We start from the raw sequence: 13,676 nt of genomic DNA on the forward strand, positions 1-13,676 counted from the left end.
CAGATCTTGGCTTCTGAGATGACCAATTAAATGAACTCTTAGACTTTGTATAAACTGTGTATGCACTTTATGCCAGAGTAATTTTGGTGGTTAACAGTTCCATGGACAAAATAAGATAAAGGATTGTTTTGACAGTATAACTGCACATGCACTATGTCTTTTGCCAGAATGCCTATGTTGATTTAGGATGTGTTTTTTTTTACCCTCAAGACTCTTAACTGACAAAGCTAGGGAAATTTTAAGTGTAGTCCAGGCTTACGAAAGCAGGAGTTGTTAACATTAACTGTAGAGTATGTTTGAAGATTAATATTGCAAAATGCCAGTGACTTGTGACTTCAAAATAGTAATTGGCAACAAAACATGAGGGAGTTACTTTAGTGCGGTGTCCCCCTTTTGCTGTTTTCAGGACATTTCATTTTTTCCCCCTGTAACAATGACCTAGAATTATTTCTCCTTATTAGTGTTATCAGTATTATTACCAGTACAAAAGTATAACTTGCAAAACACTTAAGAAAGCTTAATTAGCTGTTCTCAGTTGTTTTACAATATATGAATATTGGTACTCCTAGGCTGTGGTACTCCTACGCTACAAAATAACTTTGAAGTTGTTAGCAACTTTGAAGTAGACCATCTGCACAAAAAATGCACCCACCACCTTACTTCAAAGTAGGCTTGGCTTCTCCCTACTTCGAAGAAAAACATCTACACACAATTAGCCCCTAATTCAAAGTAAGGGACCAAGAAATGATGCAGGCATGGGGTCGCATGGCTGACAAGTCCTTCCAGGCTCTCAGCCAGCTGACCTCTTAAAGGACCCCTCCCAACACCACAACCCTACATGTGCTCACGGCTGCCATGCTGTGGACAGCAGCAGCAGAGTATGTGCTGGGGAGAAGAGACAGAGACCATGCCTGCTCACACCCTCCCCGAGGACAATGTCCTCTCTCCCCTGGGAGTCCTGGTCACCCTGCTTTTTCAGTGGCGCAGCTGGAGAGCCCACATGGGCCCCAGTCTGCAGGCCTTGGCCATGGCCCTGCTGCCTCTCCCCCCCAGGCCCCCCCAATCTGACACCGGTGGGCCTTTGCCACCAGCGTGGAGTGGTGGGCCCAGGTGGTGCTGGAGGACTGGAATGATGAGCGGTGGCTGAGCAACTTTTGCTGACCCGCCAGACATTTGAAGACCTCTGCCACTGGCTCTCCCCACTCCTCCAGCACAGGGCCACCCGGATGCGGCCAGCGCTCATGGTGCCGAAGAGGGTGGCCATCACACTCTGGAGGCTGGCCACCCCCGACAGCCTCTGGTCTATCGGCCACCAATTTGGAGTCAGCAAGGCCACTGTCAGAGCAGTGATGATAGGGGTAAGTCTGACCCCCACTAGGGACACACGCTGGGAAAGGGGCTATTGGGCAGGGGTCCCTGGTGGTGGGGGTGGGGCTGAGGGCCTCACAGTCAGACGTTTTCCCCCAGCAGGTTGTCTGAGCCATCCACAGGGTGCTCCTGCAACACATCATGACCCTGGGGGACCTGGATGCCACCCTCACCAGCTTCATGGACCTGGTCTTCCCCAGTTGTTTCAGAATCCCTGGACGGGATGCACGTGGCAATATGGGCTCCGGTCCATAGAGGGGGCACCTACATTGACAGGAAGGGGTACCACTGGGTGGTACTCCAAGCCCTGGTGGACACGAGGGATCATTTCCTGGACATGTGCGTGGGGTGGCCAGGCAGGGCCCGCAACACTTGGGTGTTCCGGAATCCACGGCTGGGACGCCGGATGCAGGAGGGCATGTATGTCCCCCCCCCCTCACGGGAGCTCCCACTGTTTAGTTTACAGAAGAGAAGACTTAGGGCTGATTTAATAGCAGCCTTCAACTTCCTGAAGGGACCTCTAAAGAGGAGGGTGAGAAATTGTTTTCAGTGGTGTCAGATGACAGAACAAGGAGTAATGGTCTGAAGTTGAAGAGGGAGAGGTGTAGGTTAGATATTAGGAAACTACTTCACCAGGAGGGTGGTGAAGCATTGGAATGCGTTGCCTAGAGAGGTGGTGGATTCTCCATCCCTCGAGGTTTTTAAGTCCCGGCTTGGATGACTTAGTGGGGGTTGATCCTGCTTGAAGCAGGGGGCTGGACTAGATGACATCCTGAGGTCCCTTCCAGCCCTATGATTGTGTGATTCTGTGAATATGTGAAACTATTTACATTTCATGGGGAGAATGGTCCACAGGAGGAGGCACGGGGTTAGGTGCGGGGCTGAGCTGGGAAGGTGGCTGGGATGGGAGAAGGGTCAGTTGCCCGGGGGTGTGGGGGACCAGGAGCCTCGTTGGCTATGGCTGCCCCTGTGCAGGGGTGCCACTGGGGCTGGGCCAGGTGTTCCCACCTTGGCCAGCAGCCAGTGAGCCAGCTCGATGCGGGTGGATGGTGACAGGTCCACCACAAGCTGGGTGGCTGCTGGAGGGGTGGCTTTGGGTGGGCTGGTGAGGGTGCAGGAGGTTGGGTGAGGCAAGCGGTCAAGGCCTGGGCCACAGTGTCCAGGCTGCTGGCCAGCTGCACCCACACGTCCTGCTCCATTGCCAGCCAGTCCCAGAGCACTCCAGTCATCTCCCGCATGACTGCCTGGTTCATGGCCATCTCCTTTTCCCTCCAGCATTGTCTGTGGGAGATCCTGCCAAGGCTGTGCGGGGATGCTGGCTGGGGAGATAGGACAGCCTTCCAGCCCCCTGCGACTGTGGCCTACTCTGGTGGGCTGCAGTATTTTCCTGATGATGGACTATGGATTCATGGACTATAAGATGGATAGAAAGCTGGCTGATGGTCAGGCCCAATGGACAGTGGTCAATGGCTCAACACCTGGATGATGGTTAGTTTCAAGTGGAGTGCCACAAGGCTTGGTTCTATGGCCAGTGTTGTTCAACATCTTTGTTAATGACCTGGATGAGGGACTGGACTGCACCCTCAGCAAGTTTGCAGATGACACTAAGCTGGGGGAGAAGCAGATATGTTGGAGGGTAGAGAGGGGATCCAGAGTGACCTGGATAAATTGGAGGATTAGGCCAAAAGAAATCTGATGCGGTTCAACAAGGAGAAGTGTAGAGTCCTGCTCTTGGGATGGAAGAATCTGAAGCACGGTTATAGGTGGGGGACTGACCAGCTAAGCAGCAGTACAGCGGAAAGGGACCTAGGGGTTATGGTGAATGAAAGGCTGGATATGAGTAAACAATGTGTCCTTGCAGCCAAGAAGACTAACGGTATATTAGGGTGCATTAGGAGGAGCATGGTGAGCAGATCTAGAGAAGTTATTGTTCCCCTCTATTTGGCACTGGTGAGGCCACATCTGGAATGTTGTGTCCAGTTTTGGACCCCCCCAGTTTAAAAAGGATGTGGATGTGCTGGAGCAGGTTCAGCTGAGGTCAACAAAAATGACTAAGGGGCTGGAGCACATGGTGTATGAGGAGAGGCTCAGGGATTTGGGCATATTTAGTTGCAAGAAGAGAAGGCTGGGGGTGATTTAATAGCAACCTTCAAATTCCTGAAGGGGTTCTCTAAAGAGGATGGAGAGAAATTGTTCTCAGTGGTGACAGATGGCAGAACAAGGAGCAATGGTCTGAAGTTACAGAGGGAAAGGTGTAGGTTGGGTATTAGGATAAACTATTTCACCAGGAGGGTGGTGAAGCACTGGAATGTGTTGCCTAGAAAGGTGGTGGATTCTCCATCCCTGGAGGCTTTTAAGTCCCGGGTTGACAAGGTCCTGTCTGGGATGCCTTAGTTGGGGTTGATCCTGCTTGAAGCAGGGGGCTGGACTAGATGACCTCCTGAGATCCCTTCCAGCCCTCTGATTCTATGACTCTATGGCCTGTGGCGACAGAAGGGGACAGGCGGATGGCCTGTGAATGCTTGGTCCCAACCCGGGGGGTGCTGGGGCCCCCACCCTGCTGGTCCCCACCCCACACCCTGCCGCCCAATGGGTTCCCACCTGGCGAGGGTCAGCGCATGTTCCCTCCCACTACCCTGTGTGTGTTGTGGGGCTGTTCTGGAGGTGGGGCTGGGGCATCCCCAGCCCTTGCGACATCCGCTCACCCCATACATACTAGCTGTGACCTCCCAGGGCTCAGGTGTGGCTGAGCTTGACAAGGCTCTCCTGGGTGTCCCAGAGGGGAGGGTGATGATGAAGGTCCCGTCACTGGAGCCCTCATCATCGCCCTCAGTTTTGGTGGGCCACTCCCCATGAGAGGGGCTCGTGGTGCTGGAGGGGCCCGCCTCCTTATCACTGCCCTGGGGGACTGACTGTATTGACTGGGTGCTCCGGGGTGGCCGCCTCCCTCGGCCCCAGGAGCCAGTGCAGCTTTCTATAGTGGGGGGCAGTGCACGGGCCATGCCACTGGCCGGCTGGGAGCAGCATGGGCTTTGATATATGCCTGCCTCAGTTCTTTTACTTTGATCCTGATGCTGTTACCAGCATGGTTGGAGTGGCCTCAGGCGGCGAGGCTGCTGGCCAGCCAGTCAAATGCTTCAGTGTTCCTCTGCCAGGCACCAGTTTGACGAAGGAGCTCCTCCTCCCCACACAGAGCAAGGAGGTCCTTTAGCTCATCCTCAGCCCAGGAGGGTCCTCTCCTGGCATGGCCCTTGCCTGGGCACTGTGAGCCCTCGGACTCCTCATCTGGGGGAAGGGGGTTCCTGGCATCCTGCCATGGTGGCCATGGGATGCGGAGGCTGGGTGCTGCGTTGAGCAGTGGCAGTCCGAGTGGGAGCTTTTGCTGCCCCTGCTTGTGGCACAGTCTTAGCTTCCTGCCTGGGGTTGCCAGGAAGCTGGTTCCTTTAAGGCGGCCGGCAGGCACCAGAGAGCCCTGCCTGGTTTGGCCAGACTGTTTCCATCCTCCAGAGGGGCTGCCTCCTTGGTGGACCCCCTACTTCAAAATAAGGAGTGCAGAGTGTCTACATACCCTTTACTTCAAAGTTAAACTTTGAAGTAAGCCGCTACTCCATTCCTGGGAATGGGGTGGTAACTTTGAAGTTAGCAACCCTTACTTGGAAGGAAAAGTATGTGTAGATGCTCTTCATGTTACTTTGAAGTAGCATCTTATTTTGAAGTAAGTTTGTCATGTAGATACAGCCATAAAGAGACAGGTGTTAATGGTACATACAAATTTTAAGTGTGCTTCCTCTGCTTAATTCTTCTAATCCACCTCAGTCTTGTGCAACACCATGCTTTTACTACCTTGAGCTCTTACAACATAAGATTGACAATTGCACTGAACTAATGAGTGATATTTGTGATGAGAACCCAAAAATTAAGTGGCACTTTAAATGAGAAACCCTGAAAATATGCCTAAAGAAGTCAAAGATTCATTCTTATGGTTGGATATGCTAATTTTACTAGTTTGTTGGGGAGTGACAAATATAATTTACATTCAATCTTCAGTATTTTGTTGCCTATAATAGTCTAATGTATAAAAACTAGTTGACTACTAACAAGAAAATCATTGCAATGGTGTGGAGTCTGGTTAGAATAATTATCACATCATAACATATCTTGTAGCATCCACAGTTTTTTAAAAAATGTAACACATTTAATACTTTTATAAGAAACAAGTAATTACACACATGTGCAGCAAGGTTGCTTTTACTACAAACTGGAAAAAATTCTGTACTGTAGGAAGTCTGAATAGAACTACAGTGCCAAATCTCTTAATTCCATTAAGAAGCATCCACTTTTGTAGACATAGACTTTAGAAAACTTCTTTGTAGTAAAGATCCATACCCCAAAACAATACATTAAAAAAAAACCAACTAAATATTATCATTACAGGGAAAACATTCACAGGTATTTTGTAATTTGTTTATTTATAAAACACACAATTACTATAATATTACACCATGGCTATGTCTACATTAGCCCCCTTCTTTGAAAAGGGCATGGTAATCAGCCCAATCGGAGAATACTAATGAAGTGCTGTGATGAATATGCAGCACTTCTTTAGACTAATTCTTCCTGCAGCAACTTCAAAGTTGCAAATTTCAAAGTGCTTGCATGCGGTGTAGCCATGGGCACTTCGAAGTACCCACACAACTTCAAAGTACCCTTACTCTTTGGGAAGTAAGGGCACTTCGAAGTACCCGCACGACTTCAAAGTGCCTGTGGCTACATGGCTTGCCAGCACTTCCAAGTTCGCAACTTTGAAGTTGCTGTGGCGAGAATTAGCTTAATGAAGTGCTGCATATTCATCGCAGCACTTCATTAGTATTCTCCAATTGGGCTGGTGAAGACATAGTCCATCTATGAAGTCCATTAGTCTCATGCAGTGTCTATCATTATTTATACTGTTTTGCATGTCACCATTCTCCTTTCACTTCTCAAAGCATATGCTGTTTGACCATGATAACTGTCATTTTCGAATGGTTCCTGGTTTTGTTTAGAAATGTCGTTTTCAATAGAAGAAAGACATTACGTAAGTCACGTTAGACAGCTGATTTATACATTCACTATTTCCTCCTTAATGATGTAATACTGCAGTTGTGAAAGTCACATGCACTTCTTTCCATTCACTTTTAGGTCACCAGGAGGCCAATTCTAAGTAAGGTGAGAGATCAAGTGAAGACTCAGAGAATAGCTTTGGATTGGTTGTCAGCCTTGTTTTACAAGGTATTTTCATAAACAGTGTGTGCTACTGATTTTTACAAACAAAAACAGCCACAGAAGAGAAATTGCACAGGATAGTTTGGAAAATTTTGTAAGGCTGTGACATATTGTCTATGTGTTGTAGACTATTTACAGTATCTTTAATCTAAAATACAGGCTGTTTGGGTTCAGAATATTTCACATAAATGCATTTTTGCTGGGATGGATTAGACAGGATCCTTGGATCCCATGTACCGTGGAGACCTAGTAAAGAAAAGAGCTGGGGGAACAAAGAGAGGATTAGAGAAGGAAATCAAGGAGTACCTGGAAGATTTTGAGGAGCAACTTGTGGGTGCACAATTATCTAAAGAGCTTGTATTTCAGTTATCCCCTATGGTTCTAGTTAAAGGAAAGGATTAATAAGGGAGTAAATCTTTTAAAGTATAGCTATGTGGTTAGGATCAATTTCTTCAAATTAAAAAAAACAGTTGATTCTGTTGGTCTTAAAGCCTTTTATATCTGGCTTCTTTTGGGACTTCTGGCACTCTGTTGTTTAGGACGTGTTGCAATTGCTCTAAGAACAGTCTTTTTGTGATGTTTTGGCTTTCTCTACACCTGGCTGTATTCTCTGATTCAGGCTGTGCAGTTGGGCCTCCTTTTTCTCTTGGACTTCCAAGAATCAATGGAAAATGCGCCACAGCATAGTGCCACGAAGCTTATGTAGCAACCTTAAATTTCTGGTATAGCTTGACCCTTTCCCAGGAGGATGACTGCTGACTGCCTGCCCTTTGTTAGTCATGGTTTTCTGCTGATGTGTTTGAGTTCAGAATAAAGTGGAGAACCAGCTGAGAGAGTGAGGAGGCAGGTGACAGCAGTTAGCCCCTTGGCCAGTCAAATTTCAATATCCTCCAAAGATTGTGGAACTGGGTAAAAATAAGCAAGAAGAAGGAGCAGAGCATTGGCAAGGTGCACAGTGTCCCTCTCCCTCTTCCCGGGTTTATATCTGAGGGGAGATAGTTGAGGGGGAGGAAGAGGGAAACATGTGATATGCTGCCTACATAGGTCCTCACCCTCTATCCTAAGAGGAAAAGACTAAGGGGAAAAATCCTGAGTAACCCCAGCACTAAGGGAGAGACAAAGATTAAAGAACCCCTGTGATCCCCTAAAAAGTGAGAAAAGGAGGTACTCCTTGAACATACAGCAAAGGGAATGGACTTGTCACTCTTTTCTGACTGGCTACATCTAAACTACAGTAATCTAGTGACAGAATGTGCCCCCACACACAAGTGGATCGAAAAAGCAATCTGTTTTGTCTACAGAGGGCGGTAGGACAGCCTGGCCCTCTCTTTACAGAACACCTGATTCTGCTGAGAAAGGTGTTCTGCCCCATGAGGTAATGGCAGAAGACTATCGACAAAAGTGCCAAGTTCTGTTGGCAGTATGTTGACAGAACGCATTTTTAATGTGGATGCTCCATGAGTTTTGTCGACAAAACACCTGTTTTGTCAGAAGAAACCTCCTGTGTAGACGTAGCCACTGTGTGAGATGAAGGAACAGGGAATTTGCTAACCATCTTTAGCTTATGCTGAGTGGAGCTAACAGTCCACTTTTGGGCTCTTCCCTAGGAGCCTGGAGAAAGGGATGATTTGGGGTCAGAGGATTGCAGGGTCCTCAGTAATGTCAAGAGAGACTCCAGTACTGATTGAGGGCAGCAAATTAAACATGAGTTTGCAAAACAAAAAGCAGTCAAGTAGCACTTTAAAGACTAGCAAAATAGTTTATTAGGTGAGCTTTCGGGGGACAGACCCACTTCTCCAGACCATAGAAGTGGGTCTGTCCCATGAAAGCTCACCTAATAAACTATTTTGCTAGTCTTTAAAGTGCTACTTGACTGCTTTTTGTTTTGATAGTGTATAGACTAGCACGGCTTACTCTCTGTTACTATGAGTTTGCAAAGTGATATTACATAATAGCAGTAATATTTATTTCTGATCATCGTAGTATCAGGAAGAGCTTGACAAAATGGAGGAAGGTCAGAGAAGAGCAACAGATAAGGCAGAAGAGAAGAGATTCATGTATAAGGAAAAATTAAAAATGAGGTATTTATGGGATGGGTTAAGAGGCACGCCTACAAGTATATGAAGTGTGTAAATAACAACAAAAAGGAAATATCCTAAAGACTGGGATTTTCCAGGTTAGTAAGATTTGAGCAACTAACTCCTTTAGGCTCCTTTGAAAATTAAAGCAGCTGAGTCTGCGTACCAGGAAAAAAAATCTGATATTGAATTTATTAGGTTATGGAACAGTTTTCCCCTTGAAAATGGTACAAGATGAGACCTGTAAAAGTAGACTGGAGAAAACACTAAACTATACTCTGTAAAAGAATATCACATTGGTAGGATTGACTGACCCAATATGACTTTTGTACCTCTGTTCTATTATTCACTTTTGTATTCTATCTTCAGCTATGTCATTTGAAGCTGCATAAATCCCCTTAAAAAGGAGTCAATCTACCATTTAGTCTACCTCAGAGCTAGGTTGTCACTACAATACATTGTTTATTGTAGCTCATGGAAGCTTGAATACCAAGTTAGAGGGGAGAGCACCTACAGGTCCCAAAGTAGATGCCATATCACTGCATGTGCATAGAGGAATGGCAGCAGAGCCAAAATTGTACAGATACAGTTGGAGTACATGATAGATGCACCACAAGTCTGCTAATGCATGACAATTTGTATGTCCATGTGCTGTGGGACCTGGAAGGAAAGCCCCCTTCAAAAAATTCCCTATTTTTAATTGTCATATGATGTGTAAATATGCAAATAGTCCTTTTAGATTTACTCTTGGTCTACTGGCCAAAATTTGTGAAATTACTGAAATTTGATACCTTGTGAATCTTTTTGTTTCATGAGCACCAACAATGTATTCTGTGTTTTCCAAATGTATATTTACATGGTCCTGGTTGTACTCTGGTTCCAACACAAATAGAATGGTTCAGAGATGTTGGATGGTAGTTCAGGGTAACAATGATGAAAGAAATGTTAGATGCTCATTAAAAGACTGTGGGAGGGGGGACCATATTTTTGGTGACATTTCTAGAGGTTGTCTAGAAGACAAAAATTGTAATTGTTAGCCTTCATTATCTATGGACAAATGGATCCCAACCCACATATCATGGGACTGCAGCCAGGAAGTGAGGGGAAAATACAAAAATTAAATCTGATGGTTAAATTTTCAAAACCATCTAGGCAATTTTGGAGTCTTTTGAAAAATTGTATTTCATACTGAAAAACAAGCTCACTGGTTACAGCTCTGCTGCCTGAGACCTTCCTGAATTTGAAAAACGAAGAATTTCCTCTTAAACTTCTCTTTGCATGAGCCTAGGATGAGCAAGATCCACTGCGGTTCTAATCATAGCTTTACTAGACCTAAAAATTGTGTGATCTGAAGTCTGATACCTAGCAATCAGTGAGGGCCGGAGATGCAGGTTTTTTATCTAACACTTGGAAGGGGCCCTGAGATAGCTTTTTGTTATGCAAAAAGCCAGCTGTTTTAGGTCATTTTTAGAGTTTTGAGCCTTTTGAAAAAAATCACTTGTTTTTCAAGCCAGGTCTGCACTAGACGTGTGCTCACATGGTGGCACAGACTCACTTACCCTGTACCCCAAGAGCTGTCCACACAAGTGCCCCAAGCCCCTGCCCCCTCCAGGCCAGGTTCCTCAGTTTGCTTCTGCACCCACCACACAGGTCCCACACCCCTAGTCCACTCCTGCAGTCTTCCTCCTCAGACCTTGTACACCCACTCTCAGCTTACACCCACAACCTACACCCCACTCCTGTCCCGACCCTGCACCCCCAGCTTGTTCCTAATCTGAACTCCCATCCAGACCCTGGTCATAGCCAGTCTTAGCTGGATCGGAAAGAGTGGCTGACAGATGCAAGATTTTCTAAATCACATTGTCAGTCCTTGAATCATCACCAAGTAATTTTTTTTCCAGAATGCACCACATTCTCTTAAGAAAAGCCTTAGCAAGAACAGGTATGAAACTTTAGGAAAAGCAGTGTTTACTGTACAAGGCCATGTCAAGACAAGTTACAAAAGTTGAATGGTTTTGGGTGGTGGAAAAAGAGACCAGTAAAGCAAATAGTTTATATTGTCCCAGCTGCTGAAATGAAAGTTTTGTCTGTACATACCACTCCCCCCACAAAAAAGTTAATGAAATTGTATTTTTAACCAGTCTGTTAAATACATGTTTATGTTTGGTTAATGTGCATAAAATGAAGTTATGGCTCAAACTTGAAAAATACAGGGTTCATTTTAGGAAGTGCTGGATACCTTCAGAAACATATGGGATTTTTGTCCTAAGTAAGACATTTTCAGGATTGGGTGTCACATTAGTCAACATTGCTACATGAAACTGCAAGTACCAGAAATCTCACAAGAATACCTTTTTGATATGACTGGCCTGATTTCTATACCAAAAAGCATAGAGTAGTATTTCAACTTTTGGTCATTTGTCTGTAGTGGATCTGTTAAACTTTTGAGATTTACTTTTTGCTATACTTTAACCACCAACTATTGTTCAGAGTGACTCCACACCATAAAACTTAAAAAGCCTGAAATTTTCTCATGAAGCATAAAACAAGCTGGAGTATGTGACCTATGGGAGAATATATTCTGGGGTTAATTTATAACTTAAGCAAAACTATAAAAAGAAAAAAAAGCTCTATAAGAAATATGTTAACAGAAGGGGAAAAAAAGAGGCGTGACAAACCCTATCTGAACTTATTTGGTCTCAGTGATTTTATGACTGAGGAATTCAATTATAGGTGTGTTTGGGAGTAGCAAATCACAATTCTGTAAATTGCCAATGGGACAGAACGATCTTTATCATGTTCTGTATGTGTCCACATGCAAAGTTCAGTCCTGCCCTCTGTAAATAGACTCTTAGCACTGAGACTGTGTTCCTTTGCAAAAAGTCAATCTCACAGCGGTAGGAACACAGATATAACTTGAAACTGAATCATTTTTCAGGAATGCCAGAAGATATACAGTAGTCTTAGAAAAGAAGTTAGCCAACGAACGGCTTTTCCTTTCTGTGGGCTAGTGATTTTCAACTTTGGATTTATCTCATTTGCTATTATTAGCATTTTCTAGAAAGTGGATAGAGGAGACAGATCCTTCTTTGAGGGGGTTCAAGACTGTTATATGAACTCCTCCCAGGAACTAAAGACAACAATAATAATAAAGACCACATAATAAAAATCAGGGCCACTGTACATGCAAAACACTCCACTCAACACATTTCTCCATCTCTGGAGGGGATGAAAGAACAAACAATGTGACCTATCAAAACAAAAAAGCAGTCAAGTAGCACTTTAAAGACTAACAAAATTATTTATTAGGTGAGCTTTCATGGGACAGATCCACTTCTTCAGACTGTAGCCAGACCAGAACAGCCGCCATAAAAAAAAAAAAAAAGCCAACGCCCAAAAAAGCCAAAAATAGAACACCACTGGTCATCACCTACAGCCCCCAACTCAAAGCACTGCAATGAATTATTAAAGACCTACAGCCTATTCTTAATCAGGATGCCACACTCCAGAAGGCCCTAGGTGACATGCCTGTTCTCTGCTACAGACAACCTCCCAACCTCATGAGGATTCTAACCAGTAGCCACAGTCTGTACTGCAGGGATACCAGTCCTAGGACTTCTCCTTGCAACAAAGCCCGCTGCCAGCTTTGTTCACGCATCTATTCTGGCGCTACCATCACTGGACTTAACCAGGTTATTCACAAAATCACGGGCACACTCTCATGCTCCTCAGCTAACATCATATATGCCATCATGTGCCAACAATGCCCAGATGCTTTGTAAATTGGACAGACTTCAGACTCTCTCAGACAAAGAGTTAATGGGCACAAAACAGACATCAAAACATTCCTGATCCACAAACCAGTTAGTCTACATTTTAATAGAGTGGGCCATTTTGTTAATGACTTTAAGAGTTTGCGTTTTATTGAAAAAGAATTTTCAGTCTGCTTTAGAAAGAGAGGCTGCTGAACACAATTTCATATTCAAATTCGACACATTAACACGTGGTGTGAACCAGGATGCAAATTTTCTGGGACTTTATAGGGGCTCTTTGGCATACTTGGCTCAATCTAATTCTTGACTTCCCCCACCCCTCTGCTCTCTGATTTGTTCACCTTGATCATTTTTTTCTGATTTGTCAACTTTGATTACTGTTTTTCGTTCTCTGTTGCTTAAATACTGAGTCTGTTCTGGTATGGCTGTGATCTGAAGAAGTGGGTCTGTCCCACAAAAGCTCACATAATAAATTATTTTGTTAGTCTTGAAAGTACTTGACTGCTTTTTTGTTTTGATAGTATATAGACTAGCACGGCTCCCTCTCTGTTACTAATGTGACATATGTATAGTCGTGATATTTAATGCACTGTTGGGAGGCACTCAATTACTATGTTGGTGAGGGTGATATAAAAACCTGTATAGAACAGAAGTAACCAGTTGAATTCAGGATACATATAACATCAATATATCACGAAGATACATTTACTGAATCACACAAGGCTGGATTTGTTCTGTCCTATGATGCATATTATGTTAGACTCTGTAGTTATCCAAGGGAGAAGATTGGCCTCAAGTCTATTGAAAATTAACTCTTAGGGCCTGTGTTAAGGGCTGCCTTCTACTTGATTGTTAAAACAAGCACTGTAAATAAGTATCTCTTGTCAGTCATTTAGGTTACATCTATATTTGGGCAAAACTTCAAAATGGCCATGCTAATGGCCAAATTGGAGAATACTAATGAGGTGCTGAAATGAACATTCAGCGCCTCATTAGCATGCTGCTGGCTGTGGCAGTAGGAATAAGGGGATTTAGACGTTTCCAGGGTACTTTAGAAAAGGACCCCTGTGTAGATGAGCTGCACGCAAGGGACATGTGGCACTTTTGGGCCAGCAGCATGCTAATGAGATGCTGAAAGTTCATTTCAGTGCCTCATTAGTATTCTCTGATTTGGCCATGAGCATGGTCATTTTGA

At 44.8% G+C, this 13,676-nt stretch overlaps 1 protein-coding gene across 3 annotated transcripts in view; it reads left to right on the top strand.

Moving 5' to 3' along the window:
* The window catches only part of PPARG (peroxisome proliferator activated receptor gamma), a 145,813-nt gene that overhangs the window by 10,293 nt on the left and 121,844 nt on the right, over positions 1-13,676 (top strand). Inside the window, exon 1 of one of the 3 annotated variants that reach the window (XM_075005555.1) lies at positions 6,570-6,636. The exons of the other annotated variants lie outside the window; for them this stretch is intronic. The gene's annotated coding sequence lies outside the window, so the exon portion shown is untranslated. Of the gene's footprint in view, positions 1-6,569; positions 6,637-13,676 lie in introns of those variants that run through there. 3 annotated transcript variants of the gene reach the window in all.

The sequence above is a fragment of the Carettochelys insculpta genome, chromosome 11 (assembly GCF_033958435.1).
Source record: "Carettochelys insculpta isolate YL-2023 chromosome 11, ASM3395843v1, whole genome shotgun sequence".
Taxonomy (NCBI): domain Eukaryota; kingdom Metazoa; phylum Chordata; order Testudines; family Carettochelyidae; genus Carettochelys; species Carettochelys insculpta.